This window comes from Buceros rhinoceros, unplaced genomic scaffold, assembly GCF_000710305.1.
Source record: "Buceros rhinoceros silvestris isolate BGI_N320 unplaced genomic scaffold, ASM71030v1 scaffold19750, whole genome shotgun sequence".
NCBI lineage: Eukaryota > Metazoa > Chordata > Aves > Bucerotiformes > Bucerotidae > Buceros > Buceros rhinoceros.
In genome coordinates, this window is record NW_010389309.1 from 547 (window position 1) to 8,137 (window position 7,591).

Consider the following 7,591-nt stretch of genomic DNA (forward strand, 5'->3'; position numbering starts at 1 on the left):
CGCCATCCCGGTGCGCTGCCGCAGCGGCCGCACTCTCCGTGCTGTCCCACCTGCCACTCACAGCCTCCCGCCTGGCGCAGCGGACAGTTCGCCGTGCTCTGCGTCCACATCCAGCAGAAATCTGCGTTTTCTGAACCTGAGGAGATGAAGCAAAGGGAGGAATCCAAAGGGAACACCTGACAGAGGGCTCCGCCACAGAGTCGAGCTTAGCAAACGACTCTCGGTGCGGGGTCTGGACAGCCAGTCTTGTGAGGAGCGGCTGAGGGCCCTGGGGTGTTTCGTCTGGAGAAGAGGAGGCTCAGGGGAGACCTTCTGGCTCTCTACAACTTCCTGAGAAGAAGGTTGTAGAGAGGTCAGGGTTAGTCTCTTCTCCCATATACCAAGTGACAGGACGAGAGGAACCGGCCTCCAGCTGCCCCCGGGGAGGTTGAGGTTGTCCCTGAGGAGCCATTTCTGTCCCGTTGGGGTTGTCCCGGCCTGGCCCAGGCTGCCCAGGGCAGTGGTGCAGTCCCCGTCCCTGGAGGGGTTTCCCAGCCGTGTGGAGGTGCTGCTGGGGGACAGGGTTTAGGGACCCTGGCAGCGCAGGGGTAATGGTTGGACTCGATGATCTGAAAGTTTTCTTCCACCCAGGTGATTCTGTGAGTCTGTGAGCTCTCACTAAACTGCAGAGATTCGCCCAGCCGAGATCTTACTCGATCCTATTATCTGTTTTCCAGATGGAAGCCTGAAGTTTTCCTTTTGCCCACGCTAATGCTGACCTAGTGTGCTCTTAAGACAATACCTGTCTAGTTCAGACGGCTCTGCTGTCATGGGGAGTCAGGAATGAAGCTGCGTCCACGTCATTTAGACTTTTCTTCCCATTCCTCCTGCTGAGACTATCGATCTGGGACGTTCTGAAGCCCTTTGTCCCTTCTGAAGTCTTCTTTAACTCACAGGAAGGTTTCTGTAGTGGGCTGTATTGCTTTTCCTCTAGGCACTTTTCTGAGTTTTTTACAACCTTTTAAGGAAATAAAAGAGTTTGGTAACCAGAGTTACCTGAGTTGATCCCATTTAATCGGTTACTCATGCTCCTGGCTCCAGCTCTGCTGTAACGCTACGCAGACTTCTGTCTCCAGCTGACACCTCAGTGCTGGAGGCACTGCCCTGCCTTGAAGGCACATCCTTGAGTCCCTTCTCCTGTGTCTGAGGACACAGGGATCCCCTGGGCTGAGCTGGATCCCACCGTGTGCCTGCAGCCCTCGCCACGGATGCAGCTTTCAGAAGCAGAGGTGCCACTGGAAATGAGCACGCTGGGCACGCTGGTTCTGGGTGAACCTGGGTTGATGGCATGCACAAAGCTGGTGGCACAGGCTCTGTCTGATGGCAATTAACCCGTCTGGGGCATCTCCCAAAAGGGACAACTCGGAGCTTCTCAACTTGCAGGCTCTCCGCAGGCTCAGGTGGACGTCCTGCAATTTCCATCTTGATCCCGTTCTGATTACTTCCACGGCAGCAAACAAAACCAAGATTTGAGCTGTTAATGTTACCCCGTGCCTCCGGGGTGCGGAGCCCTGGGTGTGTAGGCTCTAAGTTCAGGTGACCCTGGTGGCACCGCATGCACGGGCTGGCTGCTGCCCACAGCCATAATGAAAAGAGGATCTCGGTATCCCAGTGGCCAGAGCCTGGGGGGAGGCCCCCACGTCCCCGCTTGCCGGGGCTGGCTGCTGCCCACAGCCATAATGAAAAGAGGATCTCGGTATCCCAGTGGCCAGAGCCTGGGGGGAGGCCCCCACGTCTCCTGATGCTCTCTTGAGTAATTCCATTGTTCCCATTACTGTGGAACATTTCTTACTCTCCTTGTACTCTCCTAACCTGCATGTTTGTGGATTTTATCTGCTTTTGGCTGTCAGATCTCAAACCAGAACGATCTGAAGACAGGGAAGAACATCAGTTCTTAAATAAACAGTTTGGGAACATGTCAGGTGTTGCAGTGACAGTTTAATATGTACCATCAGAATGAAGCTGAGCTGCCACCCCTCTGTGAGGCCATTAGCTGGGCTTCCACAGACAGTATCTGCTTGGACAGCACCAAGTTTACCGATAACTTGCAATCTGGGAGTTGATAAACATAGCTGTTGCCTTGGCTGCTGATGCTGTGACAAGCAGCAATTTTTCTCCATCACTGCGCGTGTCAAACTTCATCTATCACACTTAGGATCAGCAGCAGAGCACAAGGCAACAGGCCACAGGACGCAGCCGTGTGCTGGAAGGATGTTCCACCAGATCTCTTTTGTTGGAAGTAGGTGGATTTTATCATGATTTTCTCTTTTTGTGACCCACCTCTCCTCCGCTATGGCCAAGGAGGGGTGTGAACAGAGGATCTGCTCCCTGACCCTGGGCCAGCCACAGCTGCAGAGGGTGCTGGAGTTGCTGCTCTGCCCAATTCTGCCGACATACAATATCTCGCCTTCCGAGGAGGGAGCTAAAAGTAACAGCCCATTTTATCAGCTCTGTGCATTCCCCTCCTTCCTTAGGGGTCTCTGCAGCCTGGCGAGAGGCTGCCAAGGCCGGTGGTTCTGCAGTCACAGACCCCTCTGGTGGAAGAGAACACAGGGAGGATTTTACTGCTGAGACACAAGGTCAGAGTCGGGTTCTTTGAGAGGAGAGATGTTGTGTTCAACAAGGCCAAGGGCAGGGTCCAGCCATCCCACAGATGGCTGGAGAATGAAGGGCAAGAGCCCCAAACATGGGCTAGACTTCAAAGCCCCCCTTTAAATTGCTGCCTTCTTTCTGCTCACTGATTACTTTGCACTATATTTGAGATCAGTCGGGAAGAAGAGAAAGACTTTGAGCAGGAGACTAAAGTTACACAAGACAGAACAGTTCAATGCTTTAATGTCGGAAGGATTTAGTCCCTTATCTCTGATGCCAGCTGGGGAGAACGAAAGACTTGACTTGGCATTAGATGAAAATTAAATCATCACTTATAAGAAGTAATGTCAAGCTGAAGGCGATTCAGAGGTTCACCTTGAGGTTCAGCTTTGATTAAGTACCCAGAAATACTAACGTCTCTTTCAGCGAGCTGAGTCTCTCGGTAAGAACGGGGCAGGGAGGACACCCTGTTCTCCAGCGGCTGCTGTTGTTCCCCAGCCGCAGGAGGATAGTGACATGAGGCCACTTTGCTTCCTTTTCTACCCGGGAATCATCCAGAGGGGTTCCTGTTTGAGTTCCGCTTTTGCTACGCTGTGCTTTGAAACTGAAGCAACAAACATTCAGCTTCACGGGGTTTGCTCGCACATTGGTCTGGGAGAAATCCAGACAGAGAGCCTGGAGGGTGTGGGGTGTGCACCCTGCGCTCGCAGGCACTGCATCACCCCCCGCGTCCTCTCTCGTTCCTCAAGGCCCCGTTTCTTGTCCACCCTCTGAGCTGCCCACAGCGGTTACTGCAGCCCGCCCCTGCGCTACGGCATGAGGAATCTTGGCAGTGCAATCACCACCAAAAAAAAAGATGAGAATGCGGTGTTGTGACAGGCAGTCCCCAAAACGCAAGGCAGCAAAGACAAAGGCAATTCCATGGCGTGCGTACGAGGGGCACTGGGGCTGCCAGCCAGCTCCAGGGCTGGCACGTCAGGCTTCTCCTGAGTGTCAGAGCAATTCAGAACTGTCAGGCGGATCACCACCTGTGTCTGCAGAATGTCAGAGGGTGTCAGGAGAGACAGTCACAAGAGACACCAGAGCAATTTCCAGAAAGAAACACGCAGGAAGCAGAAAGCACTATGAAGACGTGTACCAAGATGCAGAAGAATGAGCCTTGCCATGGACATCTGAATCGCTGCTTAACGTAATCCCCACTACATTAATTAATTTTCTTAATTTAACTGCGAAGGATTTGTTCCTGCATGAAACGATCCCGTAATCTCCTTGTCTTTATTTTCAGTGTTTCAAGTGATCTGAGGAGAAGCACTGCCAGGCTTTCAGCATGCTGTTATGGTCATCACCTTGACACGTGTAACCCTGCTGTCTGCTTAGCCCTCTGCTGACTCCTCACTCTCTTTCCTGTCAAGCCTAAGTTTATTTTCTTTATCTTCATCAACTTGACAACCTTTTCCTCAACCAAAATCTTCATGACTAGTCTTCACCTTTTCCCCATCTCTCGAGTGCTATGAAAATGACTTAGTCCTGACCACACTATGACGGGCCCAAATGCCTGCGAAGACCTTGACTTAAGCTTATGAAGCCTGATTCAAGCTGTCGTGATACTTCTCAGTGACCTGACTCCGGTTCGGAGCTAAGTGCTGAGCCTCTAACATAGTCTTTTATACTTGGCTAGAAAATGATGCTGCAGAACAATTCAACAGGAAATAAGAAGAGCCTGAGGGGTCAGATACTCACCCAGTTCAGAGCTGGAGATTTTTGGAGTAGCTTTTTCTGTGAGATTTCCAGCATCTCAGGCTTCTAATCCTTTAAACTCTGAAGCAGCTGCATCTCAGAAAGAAAAACTTAAAACTAACTAAGCAAAAAAAATCCCCAGCCTTGTTTGAACTCCAAGCACGCTGTGATTTGAGCTGGCAATGAAAGTCTGGCTCAGCTCCAACTGCCTTTGAATCTTGGGCTCTGTCTCCAAGGTTTAGCACCACCTGGGCCTCATCTTTACCCAGCTCCGGCAGCCCCCGCGGACTCCCAGGGAAGCTAGAGGACTTGTCCCCTCTTGAAAATCAGGTCTATTGTATGTGCACAGTCAGGAGCATTCAGGCTGTTCACACACCTCAGAAAATCACCACCTCAGTAAGTTCTGCCACTCTCTTCTCCCCCTGGTTTATCTTGTCAGTTAGAAGGGCCACAGGGCTGTCCAGCCTTGTGCTGACATTCAGAGGGGCTCACTCCCAGGGAAGAGTGCAGCGGGGAACACAGGGACACCTCATTTCCTCCCTCAAAACCTTGTGGTTGAAATGGGCAGAACAGGGGCTGGCTCTTCGTGAAGGAGAAAACAGGCCGGTGGGTGAGGAAGAAGGAAAATCTCCAGGAGTGAGGGGCTGGCAAAGTCTAACTCCAGGAAAATTCATGACTGGCATTTTTACTGAAGTCTGTTGGAAACTGCTGGTTCAGTCAAAAAATACTGCCCCAGAAAAGGACTGGTGGTGTTAACTCCACTGGTGCGAGCCCGTTCTCTTTGCTGAGGAGGGCAAACGGTACCGACTGGTTATAGAATTTCTTCGTTTTTTTTTTACAGAGTGGCAGCTGAGAAAATGAGAATGTCAAATACAGGCTCTGTGTAGATTTCTGTGTCTAGGCAAGTCACTACGCCCGCATTGCGTGGGGCTGTATTAGGGATACACAACAGCTACTGCAATTCAGTATGGATCAAAGAGAGAGGTGTCGTCTTCTCCATGCACCTCTCAACGCAGAACACAAACATGTCTGTGGTCTTTTTAGTTTCTCTTTTTTTCCTTTGTGTTCATTTCTGAAATTGAAACTCAGTTAAGTTTGCAGCTCACTTAAAAAGAAAAAAAGCCAACCTGCCTAAAATGAAGGAGAAAACAAAGAAGGCTATTGGAGAGCTCTGCAGCCTGAGGAGAGCAAGCTGGCTGCTCCAGCCAGCAGCCTCCACTCCTAATGCTTGCCAGTGCCTGCTCTGGCATCGTCCTCATCTGCACCTCACCTGCTGATAAAGGGAAGCCACGCAGCGGGACACTGCTCGCGGCAGCGGGACACTGCCCGCGGCAGCGGGACACTGCCCGCGGCAGCACGCAGCACCAAAGCCAGCCAGCAGGCTGCTATAGGAAAACGCGCTGAGATTGTGTCCCTTGTCTAAGCAATAAGCTCACAGGGCTGCTGGTTTCCTTCTGCAGAGGCAGGGAATGTTTTTACAGACACAAATGTTGATTCTTTCTTCTGTTTTGAGGTAAAACCTGGCCAAACCAACTAAAGCACAGATGAAGGCATCAAGCCTACCTTACAGAGCACTGTTTCCCCCAGAACATAGGGACGCCTTGGTACCACATCACAAATGAACACCTGACACAACTTCAGACCTGTATCTTCAGACAGCAGTTGATCCCGCAGCTTCCTCTGTCACATCAAACACTTGGGTAACGATTAGCTCCTGACAGGGGCAGGGCTGGGTGTCGCTATAACGACATGCAGAGAAGGATGTGTGCTGGCCCATCGCTTCCCGGCTCTATCCTCAATTCCTGGCTTTTATTTTCCTGCATTCTTCAGCTCCTTAACTATAGGGTAATAAAGCAATACTGCCATAGTTACTAAGAAAGGACTCGTGAAAAGACAAACCTTCCGCCAGCAAGCAGTGGCTGTTGGGAGCTGCCTGTCTGCCGCGTCAGGACCTGACCATGGGACTGCTGGCTCCTGTGAGCAGAGGGGGTTAGTTCTTCCCTTGGTCCTTGTTCTGTACTGGACGTTCACTCACTGTGAAGAAATGACAAGAATATTCCTGAAACCTGCTGGCACATAAACCTTCAGCCTTATAGAAGACTGTAAAATACTGGTGCTGAAGCTGGTACCGCAGGGAAGGCAAAGCAGCCGCAGTCAGGAAGTTCCCAGTTTGCGCTTTCTGCTTGGAATAATGGGAATTTTTAATCACCTTGCTGCCTATGTAAAACTCACCCTGGGGAATGAACATTTCCCTAAGGAAGAGAAACAACCTCCCATGCAAGAAGAGCCTTCTCTCTAAGGGCTATTGCCATGGCAACTTGTAAATGCAAAGCTCAAGCGGTTTGGGCTGCAGGGATGCTCCAACAGGTGAGGGATTGGTTGTTGTTGTTAATGATGGGAACCCATCATCACTGTCCTCTCATGCAAAGCCGGCCGGATTGCTTTAGCTTAAAACTTCCCCAAAGCCGGTGAAGAACAGCCTGCAACATTTCACCCTGGCAGGTGAAGGACTAAGAGAGCTGAGAGGGACTGCACTGGAGTAGAAACTCATGACAGACCCTTGTAGTTCACAACCAGCATCCCAACATACCCGTGAGTCCTTTCGATCCTGTCAGAATTCAAAGTGGGTCAGAGCACGTACAATTTTTATACATTTATCTGCTTCTGCAGTGGTTCAGGGGCCATCACGGCACAGAACAGCCCATGACAAAATGAGGATGAGAGATTCTGAATCTGAGCGAGGGAATGAGAGAAGATCCCAGGCAGGAAAAAGTCCTACCGGAGCATGTTGTTAAAGACTGGTTATGCTGAGAGAGGAAATCACTAAGGGATCATCATTCCAAGTAATTATTCACACCAGTTAACAGCAATGAGCAGCTTTAGGAATTTTCAGCATTTGAATACCTGGCTGAGCAGGAGTCTTTATACTGTTAAGGTGGAAGATGGGAGGAAATAATGGAATATCTTTGCTGAGGTCCATGCTATGGTGACAGCCCTGCAAAGTGCTCAAAGCCTGTCCCAGTCTGCTGCTTTCCCTAACAACAAAAACCAGAAGTTAGTATTGAGTCTGGCCTAACAGCACTGAGGTGGAATGTGTGAGTAGCAGAACTTACAAGTAGAACTTGCAGCTCTGGGCTTAAGGTATCCCCTCCGTGCCCCTCACTCACCTCTGGCCAGCTGCTCAGTGGCTGCCCAGGACTTCCCAGCCGGTGCCCGTGGATTT